Source organism: Anser anser (genome assembly GCF_964211835.1).
Source record: "Anser anser genome assembly, chromosome: 6".
Lineage (NCBI taxonomy): Eukaryota > Metazoa > Chordata > Aves > Anseriformes > Anatidae > Anser > Anser anser.
The window spans coordinates 26,568,996-26,585,041 of NC_139726.1; the positions used below are offsets into that span (position 1 = coordinate 26,568,996).

A 16,046-nucleotide genomic window follows, 5' to 3' on the forward strand; every position below is an offset into this window, starting at 1 on the left:
ATACTGTTAGTGGCTCTCTCTCCAGCTGTAGGAATACTTGAAGCAGGATCCAGCACAGATCTGTCCAGGGTCATCTTTCATTTCATTAGTGACCTAGGTGAGAGATTTGAGCGTACACTCAGAAAACGTGCATATGACATTGACGTGACTTGTTCTTGCTTTAATTTTCCACAAGTTAAGTAAAAATAAAAATAAAACAACTCTGAAAAGCTATAATATAGAACTGAAATTCTTTATTGCCTTCTTTTTGGTCCTGTCTTTAAGGTCCCTGCCTTTAAGCACTAATGGAAGACACAGGTTCCCCAAACAGCCTTTCAAAGAATAGCTACTGATTTGCACTTGTGTTAAGTTTACATATTCAAGAAGTTTTAAACATTTTCTATTCCTTTTAAAGGCACAAAAGCATTTGTGTTTTTTCCCTCCTTCCCATTCTGACTGTAGAGGTCAGCTGATCTCCCGTTAACTTTCTCAAAAATATATTGCATGTCTCCAGGTCACTAGCTTTCAAATGACACCAGTTCCATAAAAATCTCATGAAGTCTTTCCTAAGAAAACCATTCACTCAGACAGTCTTGGGAAATCAGGACAGAGACTTAATTTTTAAAGTCTATCTAGCGTGCGGGGAGGCTGCTGGTCGGCAGCCCCGAAGGTTGCAGTCCCCCACATGCACCACTGGCACACTGAAAGCAGCGGTGTGGGGATCCTGGCTCAGTCCTGCCAGCCTGCCAGCCTTACTGCAGAGGATACAAGTGATTTGGCATTAGTGATTCTTCTCATACAGGGCTCTAGCGCCCGTTTACTGAGGTACTTAACTGGCTATTTTGTGCTACTGCGTGGTGGGCTACACTTGCTCAACTTAAAGCAGGCACTTGAGAGCTTTTGTAGCTTGGGAACAAAGTAATCAGTACCTAGGGAGATTGGAGCCCCCGGCCTCTCGAAGTAGAGCTGCCGGGGAGCAAGTAACTACCGCCAGTATTTGGGAGCCAGACGTTCATCAACAAACTCGGCCTAAGCTTTCAAGTTACTCTTCTCAGGGCAATAATTACTTGGTTGTAAGGAAAGGTGAAAAGCTGCCAATGCATTCCCAATTCCCATTTCATTTATCAGTTCCTTGAGCCTCTCAGCTCCCCTCAGGCATCCTTTTCTCTGACATTTCTGCCCTCAGCAACTTGAATATGCCTCCCAGGCACTCTTCATTACTACAGTAATGGCTAGGCATCCTCTCCTATTAAGTCACCAGCTTTCTTTGCACTCACCCCCCTCCAGCCCAGGGCTTCGGAGTGCTTCCTACAAAATCTCTTTACCCAGCACAAGCTTCCCATCCCTCTGGATTCTGCTCTCCTGCCCTCCCACCACCGAACTCTGAAGCTGTTAATAATGCATTGTCAGGTGCCCTGCGTGCTTCTAGGAAGCTGAGCACAACATCCTTAGTGCCTTATCTAAATATTTTATGTGCTAAACTACAATCTCTTCTCAAAACATTGCTTTACCAAGTCCTTCAGATTGCAGCTGAGTTTCTGGTGATGTTTTTAATGGCGAGCCCCCCAAAGATTGCTATTTATGTCACATGCTGCTCAAAAATAAATTCTGCTCTTGTGCTGCCTGCTTCTCATAGCGAGCGACAAGCTTTGCTGTAAGCAGCGAGCATGTAATCACACACTGTACAATTCAGCTTCAGTTGTAATGATTTCTTAAAGATTTTTAAACGACCTAAGTGGTGAATATGGGGGCATACGGACTGCTTTGTAATCCTGTTTGTCCTCAGAACATCATCGCTAAATGGTATCTGCGGCACCAAGGCTACCATTGTGATTATAGCCTCCATAAGGCTCTAACTGTCCAACAAAGAGAATTCATTCAGGTCAAAACAGTATTTGAATGCCATTATGGCTACAGGGGGCTGCCTGGTAGTGCTGTGCCGACTTGCTGGTGTGTTAATTGGTAGTCACAGATGTGGGCATTGAAAAGGAGCGGCTGAAAGTTGGGTGAAAGACAAGCTGACATAATTAGTGAGAGCTGGTGAGGAGATGGACACAGCCTTGCAGGCAAAAGAAGCTCCCCGCTTGCTACCTAAAAAAGCATCTCTGTCTCGGGCTGCAGGGGTCGCTTGCTGAATCTCGCTTCCATCTGCTTGGAAGATGGCTCTCCAAAGGTGGCAGACCAAATCCCGCGCTCAGACAAAACACGCCTCCTCTGCAGCACAAAGAGGAAGCTCTGAACAGAGGGAGAAAACAACTGTGAAATCCAATCTGAACCGAGCACAAACACTTGAGCCAGGAGAGTCCTTGGTGTGGAGACCCCCCGAGTACAGCTTGTTAAAGCGGTTTCCCTGATTACCTGAAGAGGCTACTCCATGGCACAAGATGGCATCTGCTCCCTGGGAGACCTGGTGATGGGGATCCTCCTCCATCACCCCTAGCTGGCTGCTGCTTCCAGAGGCTGCCACACAACCAGACCGAGGCCCCGGCCAGGCCAGCAGCTCCACGTGGACCGAGCTAAGGCCTGGGGGCAAACCTCAGCCTGTGCTCAGGAGAGAACATTGCAGCCCTAAGAGAGAGAGGTTCGTCCCAGGCATTCACCCCCAGTGCTCTGCCTGTGGAGGCCAAGCATGTCCTAGCAGAGAGCAGGCTGCAGAGTGCAGGGCACGCCTGGGAGGACTCCTCCTTTACACTGCACTTGCTCTCAGAAGTCCTCCTCACCTAAAAAAGTGGCCTCCCAGGCATGGGGCCATGGCTCCTGCCCATAGCCAGCAACCTCTCCCCAGCCTGCACAGAGCCTGGCTCCCAAAGCTAAGCCCTGACACTTACAAGGGAGTTGAATTCAATGTCAGTCACGTGCACATTCAGCAGAAATCAACCTGCTTTCTGAAGGGGAAGATGTCCCAGCAATTCTCCCCCCATTAAGCCAACCTAGCTGGACTTCTGTTTAGCATACACTGTTTCTTAGGGAATTCTTCTCTCCTTTTCCCCATGCTCCACTTTACTTTGTCTGCAATTTTTTACTTCCTCAAGAGACTCCTTCAAGGGAGAAGCACCTACCAGAAAGAAAAGCCCACTATCAAAAGCCCAGTTCTTGTGCAAGCTTGAAATTTGAATTAATAGGAATTGTTTACCTCCACCTCCTAGAGCAGAACAATCTCTGCCCACTCCATGCCCCACAGACCGGAGCCTCCTGCTGTACCCTGCCTTCCACTAGCCTGGCGATGCAAAAGGTTCTCCTAATCAGGACTTAGACCCCTCGTGCTCCATTTAAGCCCACTGCTTCTCCTCATCTCTACTATGGGCAAGGAAAATAGATTATTCCATTTTCTTTGAAGCAAACCTTTTCCTGCTCGTAGGTGTATCGTATCTCCCCTAAGTACCCTCTGGTGGGCCAACTACCTCAATCTCTTCAGCCTGTCTTTACCAACAACGTTTTCTGTACTTCTGATCGTTGCTGTCTGTCATCTCTGCTTCCCAACCAGGCAATCCTAACCTTGAATTATAGTATCCCAAACTGGATACTTAATTCAAGTACCAAGTACAGCAAAAAAAGTGTTGTCTGTGTTTTACTGACAATGTTATACATCTATATATATGCTCGTGCACCTGCTTCTGTTATGATGCCATCATGGCTTTGAGTCATGGCTCTGCAAAGTTGCTATCTATATCTTTGTTCCCCATTCTACATTTGTACAACAGATTACTCATAAAAAGATGCAGAAATTTGTACCTTGTTCTCACAGAATTTCATTTCACATTTTTTCACACCAGGTTCCCAAACTGGCAATAAATACCATTTTGAATTCTCTGCTGCTGAGCCTGGTGCCCACAGGCTCCCCACGCCTGGTGCCACCTGCAGGTTTAACTAGCAGACACTTTCTAACAACAAACATGTTGTTACTGAGGTGTTTACAGGGTACAAGCCTCATCCCCTCCAAACCCCACTCACACACCACAGCCCCACTACAGCATGGGTTACCCAAGCACAGCACTAAAAGCTGCCGCAGCAGCACTAGAGCTCACAAAGTCAGTGGCAGCCTTGCTTTAACGCTCCTGAAAACTCCAGCCAACCTTCACCTCCTCTGCAGCACTCTGACACAGGGCCCTGATCCTACAAAGTACTCCTCTGGCATGAACTCCCAGGGCACCGGTGACCCTCCAGAGATCCAGCAAACCAGGGCAGAGGTCTAGTTGATGGTAATTGCCCTGAAACTGTGCTGCCAAGGTTAATTAGCAGTTTAGCATTGACAGGTCTGTAAGTGGCCTTCCTGATTAAGTCCTTCCCAAGCCTGCGCAATCCAGTCACTGCAGATGGCAATCGACACAAACGTCTGTGGAGCTGCAACCAGTGCAAGGACATCATTTCGCTTGTGTCACTGGAAGAGCACATTTCTCCAGGTCATACTACAGGAAGGCCTCGAGCTTCATCTATGCCTCTGATATTGAGGCACACTAATCACCTCCTTACAGAAAATACACAGGTATAATTTATGCATTTGGTAAAATTTTATCAATTTACAGCAATCAAATTAATTAGCTAAATTAATTCCTGTTAATTTATTTACATTGCCTAGGAATATTTTTTGCATGGATAGCTCCATTAACCACAACGTTACATTTCAGAGAAACACCAGCGTAGAGTTGTTCGGTTACAGATCACATTTGGGCTGTAGCCTCCAGCCACAGGGGATTCGGCTCGCTCTGAAACCTTGGAAGCTGGTATCTCACAGGTGATTCACTCTCCCAGGATCTCAGTCTGCTCAGGAGGTGATCGCTCCCCTTGAAAAGCTAGCCTTAAAGCACACAAGAACTAAAAAGAGAGGCCCCTTTGTCTGACCCAACCAGGACAAGAAAAGCACAAACATATTCAAGTGCAGCAAACCACAGCTGACCCCTTTACTCCTGCTGGAGCCCCCAACCTTGGCTCCCCCCTAGTTGTTGTTGTTTGTTTGTGTTTTTTTTTTTTTTTTGTAGAAATTACTCCACATTTTCTCCACTAACAACTTAACTTAATAACTGAAGTAACTGCAAGTTAGTGTGCTGGTTCTTCTGTACCAAAACTCACGGAGTGCCATCTCTGCCATCAAGGGGAAAGGAGGTTACGCTACCATGTTGGTGCCTGCTTTATGAACGCTCTCCCTGCTCCTCTCCTTCCCTTCCTCTCCCTATCACACTTATTTTCTTCAAGTGCTTCATGGAAGCTTTTATAAATAACTGGACATATTCATTCTAACAAGCACTTTGGCCAGTCAGATTCATTTCTGTATAACCCCTTGCAGTGCTATTCAATAAAATGCGAATAATTACCATAGCAACTGCAGCATGTGGTACATATGGTGCCTCGGAGAAACAAAGCATTTTCTTTCTTTCTTTTCTTATCCTTAAAAAGAGAGCCACATACATTAGTTCTTAATACAAAACGATGTCTTACAGTGTTTATTAGAGGGGGGAAAGGTTTCCAAATGGAGTTCTCTCTCATTCTGCTTAGAAGCTCAGACAACCAATTCCTCACACATCCCCATCCTCTAATCTCTCATTTCCTCGTGTTATCAATGTGCACCTTTTTGCAAAATGAAAACAATAGGTACTTAGACAACAAAGTCCCCTGATTGCATGTTCCTGTGCTCTTATGGGCTAGATGCTACTGAAGACAGACAGCACAAAGTGAAGTCTGTTGAAATATTGAAAGACTAGATTAAAACTGAAGAGTAACTGCCCTCCAGAGCTGCTTTGCTTATCCCCTGGAGGCTTCCTCCCTCTTGGCAGAGACAGCCAAACTATAGAAATGAAACTGCATCCAAACTGCTGCAGTGTACATCTCATGTCCTGGGCACATCTTGTTGTTAACACCAAGGTGCAGAACTAAGCAGTGCAGGAGTTGTTTCACATGCCCTTGGGTGGCACCAAAGACAGCAGCACCACCCAGGAGCTGGACTGAGAACCATTTGGGTCTGGTAACTGCAACGGACTTGTGTTCCTGAGCCAAGGTTTTTCTGAGGTGATAGTGTAGTAGCTTGTGAGCCTGACTGGTGGTCTCTGAAGATATCATCCTGTTGCCCATACAGATCGAATCATATGCTTGTATGTACATGGCGCGGACACCGAGTTTTCTAAGTGTGTAAGATCAGTGCATTCTTTGCAGATCGGTTTCTTCAGCTTACAGCTCCAAAAGTCAAATCACATCTCAGTCACCATATTCCACAAAGGAGCTCTAAAGCAGTTTAATTTTTCAGCATCCAGCTAGGAGGAAGAGGGATGGTGCTCTTGTTGATCCAGCCTGCAAGTTATGTATCTCTAGTAAAGATTTTCTCAGCCTGCAAGTGTTGTGATCCTGCTGAATTCAGAAGGGCTGAGCTAGTGCTACCCTGTGCCAACAATATACTTCCAGACACCAGGAACTAGGTCATCTCCTTCACACCATCACCCTGCAGCAGGCCTTATTGCCCAAAACACGTCAACCCACCCTTGACTGAGTCTCCCACCAAAGCAAGCTGTCAGGCTTACTGCCCAAAACTAGCAGATGCCAAGGGATTCCGAAGGGACACAAACCATCCCTTCGAGGCCCCAGCACTTCTGTACCAGCCTTTGTTTCCAGTTAAATCTCTCCTTGGTCTCTCTCTTTGTTGTCAGCCTTTCCCACAGGACCAATATCAGAAAAAGGTTTCCTGTAAGTGCAGACACCTTCTAGCCTCAAGCTGAGGAGACTGAAAAGATGCACCACGCATGCCTCCCTGCTGCTCCGCCTTCCCCTGCTGACACATCCCTCCCTGAGCTGCACTGAGCCTGGCTCTGCAGGAGGATGCAGCAGCGTGGGCGGGGGAGGTAATGCTGCAAGCACAACCCTTTTCCTGGGTGCCCTTTCTGTCTGAGAGAATTAATATGCCTAAGGATTTCCCCTTTCTTAGCTCCCATACACCCAGGACAGTCCCAGATGATTGGATTTTTGCTTTAAGATTCCTTTTGACAATATTAGCTCTAGAGATCTGTAAAGCTGGCACGAGAGAGAGGTTTAGTTACACCTAGCTGTACACAGTCTTGCACACATGTTGCACATGGAAATGGTCAGCTGTGGTTAGGCAAATGTTTTGTCTGTTTCCAACCTTTGTTTTTGTGATCTATTCAAACTGAGTTGTTAAATCTCCAGCAGGCAGCCAGCAGTACTCATTCACTGCAGTCTTCAGCCATCAAACCCACTTGAAGGAGGCACACCTCTTGAGGTGCTGATCAGCAGATGCAAGTGGAAACAAATAACCATTACTTTTCAAAATGGAGTTATTGGTTATCGTTTTCTCCTTGATGAAATAAGGCTGCAAGCATGATAAACACAAGCTCACAGTTTAACTAATAGTGCCTTCAATGAATACAAAAGAACCCCTTCGTCTTCTTGGGAATGTATTATTTCTCCAAAACTAATCTTGGACTGGGATAACACGACTTGTTTAAACACAACTTTCTGTCAAAAATCACCCTTCTCCGCATTTAGGTGAATCTCTTCGGAGCTGTTCTGCCACCACCCAGCAGCAATTTTTCAGACCCAAAGCCACTAGAGAGCGCCTCTTCCACAGCGATGGGACAAGCACTGCCAACCTGCCGGCGTGAGAGACTATTTTGCTGAGAAGTGGAGAATTCAGTGACATGGGGAGTTATTATGCACCATTCATTTCCTTGTAATTTAACTCTCAGTAACAAAAGCATAATGTATAGTCTGGTTTACTGGGCTGATTTACAACACTTTAAGTGAAAAGACGATTTCCTTCTCCTCTTTTCATGCTGACATCAGCAGATACAGTGCGCATCTCGTAACGTGACATTGCTGTAGACAGAGCAATGCAGAAAAAAGCCCTAAGAGGTTGTGGCACCGCGAGCAACAGCTCGGGAGCCAAGAAGCAGGCCCAGCGCCACAGGAAAAGCCACCAGCAACACCTCCCCAAGGCAGACCGACAGGGAGCAGAGCAAGCACCCTTTGCGGCAGCCATGTGGTTTGGCACCTTGTCACAGAGCCTGGTGTCTCAGACCAGGCGGTGTGAACTTGCCTTACCCTGTGCCAAAACGCTGCCCTCAGAGACCTCCCTCTTTCTGAAACCTAAAGTCTCATTTTGTTGTCTGGGCATAGGAGGGAGGAGATAAATCATACTCAGATAGGGTTGTTGATTTTATGGGACCACGTCAGAGCACCATGCTCACCCCAGATGTACCCACAAATTCCCTTTGCTTCTCCAACACATGCAAGAAAACTGGATAAGACCTCAAGGCGCTGTTACCTAGACTTACAAATCCCAGCTGGTACTTTTGTCTTCTGACCCTAATCTGAAAAACCTATCATTGTAACACATCTTCATACAGCCTCAGTTTTTGCCCTGGACTCCTTAGCCCAAACCTCTGTAGGCATCTCTTAAGTTTGTTGTTGCTGATTTAACAAAATAACACAGAAAAATCTCGCTTCCACAGACAGGAAAACAACATACTTTCTGCCTTGATCAGAAGCACTCCCTTTCTACCCAAAGGTGAAAAGCAGAGAAGCAAATGTGAGGTACTAAGGAAACAAAATCTCACAAGTTTCCTTGCCTAGCTTGTATGCATCTTGCGGTTCAAAACTGGTCAGAAGCATGTGACAGGGACACCAAGAGTGGTGCTTTTCAGAGTCTTGCAGCACTGAGCAGGAGGGATTGCCCCGTGAGCTCTGTAAACATGCACACCTGCAGCAAACGGGCATGTGGTAACAGGGAGGTGGCAGGGACACAAGGGCCTGCTCTCGTCCTCTTAGGCTGTCTGTGGTACTTCAGGGAGTAACAGAGACTCCTTTACTTTCATCTGAGACAGCAGGGAGAACAAAGGGCAGATACAACAGTTTTTGCTCAGGGAAGACATGGAGATGGACAAAATGTCACTGCATCTAACCTAAGGCAAGAGCCCTGGCGTTTCTGGAGGGACACAGCAGCACAGGGTTCCAGGAGAGACTTGTTCCTGAGACACAGCACCTGAGAATGACAGTCATGACAGAGGCACCACTTTTCTCTATGCCAGCCACGGAGCCTGCTGAGGAATGAGCTGGCATGGTGCCCGCTGCTTTGCAATGAAAGAGGGCTGAGTGATGCCATGATAATACTGGAAGCCACCATTTAATTCTCAAGCGGTTTTCATGATTAGTAAGATGACCTACCCTGTGAGCTTTTGGTCAAAAGAGTGAGACCTGAAGGCAAAACATTCATTTTAGTTAGCAAAGAAGTTGAACAGTGAGCTTTAGGTCTTTACAGATAATGTATCCAACGCCTACTCATGAGGAGAGGACTGACACAATGTTCCCTAACAGAATGCACAGACGCAAACCTCAAAAGGCCCTCAAACCTCTAAAAATCAGGAGTTCTTGCCTGACTTCTATGCACCATGTAGCCCAGGACAGGACTAAGGACACCACAAGGAAAGCACTGTAAAAAGCAATGTACTACCACAGCACTGCTGCCCAGAGTCACTTCCTTCCTCTTCAGGATTTACTGTAATTAGCAAATCCACAGGATAGGTCACCTCAGCTGGCTAGCAGTGGCTCCTTCAGAGAACCTGGTAGGAGGCAGAGGGGAAAGGAGCCATTTCTCCAGCTGTTCAGCTCCCAGGTGGGCTGTGTGAAAGCCAGCTCTACCCTGAAGAGTTCCCAGTCTGTAGGCTTGGCATTAAAAGTGCCCTTCACGAAACAAACTCTGTATGCCCCTCATACACAAATAAACAGAGTGGGCAAAGCACAGTGCCCCAAAGCAGCAGTAAAGGAAAGGGGATCTTCCACTGAAATGACTTTTTTTAAGAGCAGCCAGGCATAAACAATAGTGGCTGTGACAGCCGTACCAGCTGTGGGAGGCTGCCCACCGGAGGCACAGTACCTGCTGGACAAGCCTGTGCCTGTGGGTGCAGAGGCTCGTGGGATAACTTGGAAGCTCTCAGGACAGTCAGTAGTGGAGACAGTTTGCAACAACAGTATTATATTATAGACAAAAATAACCCCTACAGGAAGATGTGATAAGAAGAGATGTGTCCAGAAGTCTTCCAGCCAAGTGGCTTGCTTCAGATAGCAAAGTAAACGTGTAGACATGCCCAAAGAATGGTAAATGGACTTGAGACCCTGCTGCAGTGTCCCAGGCTAAGCTCCTCTGCTCCTCATTTAACAGGTACACTGATAATTTCACAGCTGTGAACCACAGTAAGAGAAAAGGAGCAGCTGGTTACTCTGAAAGCACCAGGAATCCCCTCCACTGATTCCCTGTCCCTGGCATTGTATTGTCCCTACCTCAGCCTGTAGGCAAATTTGTAGGAGCAATGTATTACAGCAAATGCCTGGATTTCAAGTAAGTCTTTCACCTTCACACGCATTATCAAGGCGATTACAAAGCAGCTGGGATGTCTGGCTAATGTTTTGGTCAGTTCATTGGGACCTGCCCATAGCTTCTTCCCAGCAGACAAGAGCAGCAACACACCACAGAGCTCTGCGACTGGAAGCTCAGCCACATCCACAGCCTCACTTCTGGAGCCATGTGCAAATCTGGAATAAGCAGGTGAAAATTTCACTGAAACCAACACTGCGCACTTGACAGCGTCTCTGGCAGCCTCGGTTATGGTCTACTGAAGTACTTCAGTCTACATCAGCCACAGCAAAGATTCAAGCTTGGGTACCTGCCTGATAGCTAGTGAGGAAATGCGAACCATGCCAGCTTAGCTTAAAATGTCACAAGTCCTGGTCAGCAGCTAAGATGGTTACTATGAGCAGAAAAACATACTTTATTGCCATAACTCTATAGTTTATCTAGGTGACTCATAACTTCAATATATTTTCAGGTACATTTGAGTTCACAACGAAATATGAAAAGAAAACCAAATCCTATATAACTCCCGAGAGCTTAAGAGACTTCATGAAAGTTGCAGACTCACTGGGCACTGACGGCCAAGTATGCCCTTACTAAATAGACCAGCAAATACCTTCTGCAATTCTTCTGAGTTATGATCATGAGAAAGAACCCACAAAATAAAGCTTTTTAATCACTCCAGTGTACATAAATTCTAATGAATTCCCTCATGAAAAATTCAGTTAAGGTAAAGCTGGGTTGAGAATGTGTTCTGCCTTAACATATGACCAGTATATATGGTCCCAATGCTTTAGAGTTAAAAACAAAAAATCAGTCAGAAAAACAAGGTCCACAGGAAATCCCAGAACTATCCTACACTGTTATTACAAGCACATATTTGGCAGATAGGGCCATGCTTTCAAAATGGGTTGGCATTACTGAACTCTTACTTCCCAGCTAAAATCCAAATCACAACTTGTTAGCCACCAGAGGTATGTGATTTTATTTCCCAGCTTTGATTAGGTGACTTACAGAGCTAACATACACTGCCCAAATCAAGTGCTCTGCGCTTCAACATTTGCACGTTATTAAACACCTTATTATTTGTATAGCTCAAGTTATTCAATTTAATTTGTATCAGTTAGCTCTATACTTCACAGTGTGAAGGCACAGTTAATTCTTACATTTCAAACTGACACAATCAGAAACCTTAGTACTTTTCCATGAACTCACTGGAAAATAATGTCAAATAATGAATCAATGCGAGAATTTCACAACTGTTTGTGAATAGGAAAAAAGAATCGTTAAATTATTTATTGAGAATTATTCCCTTCTGTCTCCCAAGAAGCCTTCTAATAGCCATAATGTGCTCAGCAAGGGAAGCTGCAGAAGTGTTTGTTAAAGTCGCAACATGGGGCTCCGGGCTTATTTTTGGCTGAGAGACCCGCTCAGTTTCTGGGCAGAGCAGTTATTGTGCGGTTTTCCTCACTACAAACTGAGCCTGGGACCAGAGAGTCGTGCCCAATTCCTGCAGTTCTGTTTAGGATCCAGGCAAGCAAGAAAACCTCTACAACCCCCCTAACTGCCTCAGCAAAGCACAGGAAGCTGAACTGCCTTCAGTTTAAGAAGTAGATTTGCACAGGTGCTAAAATGAGTAGGAGCTAGGAGGAATACCCTGCTCGTCATGCAGAGGGAGGAACTGAAGGTAATCCTCTCCCCCGGCTGTTCCGATGCTGTGGTGCTAATGGGAATATCAAGCAATACAACGCATTTTTGTCAGGGAAGGAAGCAAATGCAAACAGGGAGCTGATCTCTTAAGCAAGATTCCAGCTTTACCCAAGCACTTTTCAGTCAGATCAATATTAAGTTTCATGCGATAGCTGACACTTCTCCTGAATTTTGTGGTTTTAGGCCTTCTAAATAATACATTTCTATTAAGATTGCTTTAAAGGGCAATATATATTAAGTCTTCTCCGTTGAGAAGAGTTTGCATGGAAACCATTTAAATTCTGCTAGAATAAATAATTCAAGCTTTCCTTTTTTTTCTTACATCCTAAGAATATCTTAATGTGAGTGACAACTGAGATGTCCCTGTAAGGTGAAATTTTTACCATGCAAATCCATAACTACGTTTGCAATGCTTTTAAGATGCTGTGTAATCTGTTTATGCGCTCTGTGGGTTTTCCCCACCTGAAAGAATGGGCTGAGTGGAGATGATCCTTGTTAGAGATTTTAAATTTAATTCTGTCACCCGTGTTACGTATTGATCGGTGGCGGAATTTTACTGTAGCTATATGGTGTAAATTGTGAAATAAAGAGGTAAATAGACAGGAGTGGACCATGATCTGAAGACAAACTACCACAGGCATAAGGAGCATAGGGATGCTCTAGCTCAGCAGAGATATACCTCCCCCTACAGACTGCTTAGGAAAACTTTCGGTATTGTTTCATGCACAATGGGTCATCACACCTATATTTTTGATTTCTGAACATCAAAAAATACTTAGATTAACTTTGTTGCAGCCAGGAAAAAAAGGGGAAACAGAGGGGAAAGTTCAGTTTTCCCATCATCATGAGTGGAAGTAGCTGTAAACCTTCCTTTCATCAGCTTCCATTTAGCAGTTTGCCCCACATCTCCTGGTATTTGGTGCTGGTATTTGGTGTTTCACCCTTATTTTTGCCATCATCTTTCCCATCACAAACACTGGTCTGAGAGAATGGTGTACGGTTTTCCACCCAAGTCAATAGAGAGTCAGAATAACTTTGTGTCTGTCTGTTACACGTGACAGGGGTGATAAAAAAAATTACTAGTAACCCAGAACTAGATGCCACTGAAAACCCCAAAATGTTGCTGAAATTGCTTTGTGTCAATCACATTCCAGAAATTCAGACCAAAGGGCGGAGGTTTCCTACCTCCATCCTTCCCAGGCTTTCACGAAGGGAAGGAAAGGGAAAGGAAGGGAAGGGATTCTCCAAACTCAGTTCTGAAAATCCCAAGGTCAGAATGGTTCAAGGATGGCTTGCTTAAGATACGAAACACTTTAATTCTTCCATTATCATAAAAATAAAAGTTTTGCCACAATTTATGCCTTTACCCAATTAATCCTGACAATAATTAAGCTTTAAACATGGCATATCAGATCCCATAGGATTCCTTCCCCACAGAGGAGGGTGGCGAGCCCCAGGAGCTTTGTCTTCCCTCCAGCTCTCTTGCGCCTTCACCCCGAGACAAGGGCCCCGTGCTTTGACACTCCAAACAACACCACGCACCCACAGAGCATAAGGTGCTGCCAGCAAGCACAGGTAGTTGGGGCATCACAGATCCTTGTGCAGCTCTCCCTCCCTGGCACCAAAGGGTGTGGGAGAGGTGGGGATCCTTATGAAAACCCAGAGCTAGCCAGACAGCTCAGCTTCGCTACTCCTTCAGGGGTAGCGCAGTCCCACGGCACAGCCAGAGTTAGACTTCAGCCCGTCCTGAGCCTCAGCTTACCTTTTGTTGACTGCTATTTTCAATTTTTTGTTGGCAACCACAGTTATCATTCAGATAAAAAGCATAAAATATACTGACACAAAAACATGGTACAACTATTTGCCGTTTGTTTTGCTTTCAGAAAGCATGACTTCATTGTCAGCAACTTTTCAGTAACACTGCACAAACACTGATGTGTCCTGATAATATCAGAGAGAGTACAGGGGCAAAGCATGTCTACTGTTTGACACCACGAAAACCGAGATGTTTCATGGAGCCATTTGCATCATTCATGAAAGATTTGAAGTGAAGAGCACAATTTCTTAACTGTGTCTTAAAAAAAGCTGAAGTTTTCTCTGATTTCTGAGGAATTTCACCAGCTGATTTTCTTCCCTAATGAAAATTAGGAATGACAATAGTGTTTTTCCCCCAACTTTTGGCCACTGATTCAGAAGGCATTTAGACAGATATAGGAATCAACCACAAGTAATCTCCCAGACCGCTTAACAAGTGCTGAGGCATTTAAATACCTCCCTGAAGAAAGCTTTAGGCCTCATGGGCAAGAACCACCTCTCACTTGGAGTACAAAATACCTGGCACAGTTACACTTACTACTTTAATGACAAACAGGAGATGGAAAAAATTGGGCCTTATCTTGCAAGAGTAAACTCTTTTCAGTTGCTGTCTGGCACCTTTCAGGATCACTTTGAAGATTAAAAAGAAAAAAAAAGTCACTTAGCCAGCTGAAGTCTGCCCAGTTCGACAGCTAAATCTGGACTAACTCCATTGATTTTGGTGAAGTAATCTTCTCTTTATACTGCTTTAACAGAGAGGTTCTGGCCCACGATCATCTCTAAAAATTTATCCTTTTCCAACTTAGAAGAACAAAAAATATTTGGGAGGGCAGGGTTTTAAAAGTAAACAAAAAGAGAGAAAAGAAGAGAACATTTGGGTGAAGAGAAAGTGGGAAAGGGATGAAAGAACATGGAGACTTTCGAAAAGACTTGCAATTGGATTAAAATGATGATAAATGGAGGTGCAGCACAGGGGTCAGGCTCCTCTCGATAACAGGATCTGAGTGCTCTCAAGCAGTTGGTGTCTGTCAGTTACGTGGGAGCCCCTTTGGTCTCCTGTGACCAGAGTTTTTCATCGCGCGTTTCTGACAGGATAAAGCAGAGCAGCTAAACAGGATAATTCCCACATTCTGCTGGGTGAGTCATTTCCCTCACGCTTTTGAAAAACCTTGCAGGCAAAGGGGAGCCGTGCTGACAAAGCAGAGGAAGTGCACTTTTCAGATTTCACAGGGCGCCTGGTTCAAACGTGTGTCGCCATGACAGAGAACACCTGCACCGCGGCCCAGCCGCAGCCTGGCAAACACAGGAGCCCGCTCAGCTGGGGCCCTGCTCAACACGTGGGCCAGGCGGCTTTATTCCTTGGTTTTATTTTATTTATTTAAACCTTCCGGGCAGTGGGATGACACCTTCAACCAGTGCATTCTGCTCTCTCATTATACAGCAACGTGCAATGACTTAATTAACGAAGCTGCCCAGCGCAGACACAGCCTCCCCAGCGAGGAGCCCCGTGGTGCGAAGGAGAACAGGTCCGGCCTGATGCCGCTCGGCACAGCTGAACGGGAGCACGGCGGTACTAACGGCGCTCCTCGGTGCCGCTACAGCATTAGGGCTGCCATCGAGAGCCATCTGAGCGGCCAGTGAGGTTGCTGAGCCTGGTGATTAGCAGACTAATTACCCCCTGTGGTTCACAACTCATTAATCAAGAATTAAAATAATTTCTGAGAGCGGTCTCAGGTGTGTAGGGAGAAGGCTGGGATAGTCATTCTGAAGCCACTTTGGGCTACAATTTGAGCTGAGCCTGGAATGATATCTCTGAACTGTTACATGCTTTAGCTCCTGCCAGAGCCCTGAGCTCTCCAAATCCTCTGAGTCAAAAACACCTTTGGCCGATGACCTCTCACAGCTCCAATGTCTTCCCCGCTCCAGCCCCGCTTCCTGCCAGGACACGCACTGCATCTCCCTGCCCCTGCCACCATGGTGCTAGGCATCCAAGGCAGAAGCTGGCAGCTCCTGGAGGTGTCCTGGGCTGGCAGGCAGCAGCTGCCGCTGGGCCCTGAGCTAGCAGAGCAGAGTGCATGCACCCAGTCCAAATCAAACCCTCCTAACCCCTCCAGTCAAATCTGCCCAGCTTAACCCTATGCCAAATGAGGGAGAAAACCAAAGGCAAAAAAGGTTTCACTCAAGCCGTGGCTGAGCT

At 45.8% G+C, this 16,046-nt stretch overlaps 1 protein-coding gene across 1 annotated transcript in view; it reads right to left on the reverse strand.

The window, feature by feature from the left end:
* The window catches only part of RAPH1 (Ras association (RalGDS/AF-6) and pleckstrin homology domains 1), a gene marked incomplete at its 5' end in the record, with an annotated part of 344,080 nt that overhangs the window by 305,009 nt on the left and 23,025 nt on the right, over positions 1 to 16,046 (reverse strand). The window contains one exon of the mRNA XM_083842783.1: positions 5 to 93. The remainder of the gene's footprint in view (positions 1 to 4; positions 94 to 16,046) is intronic.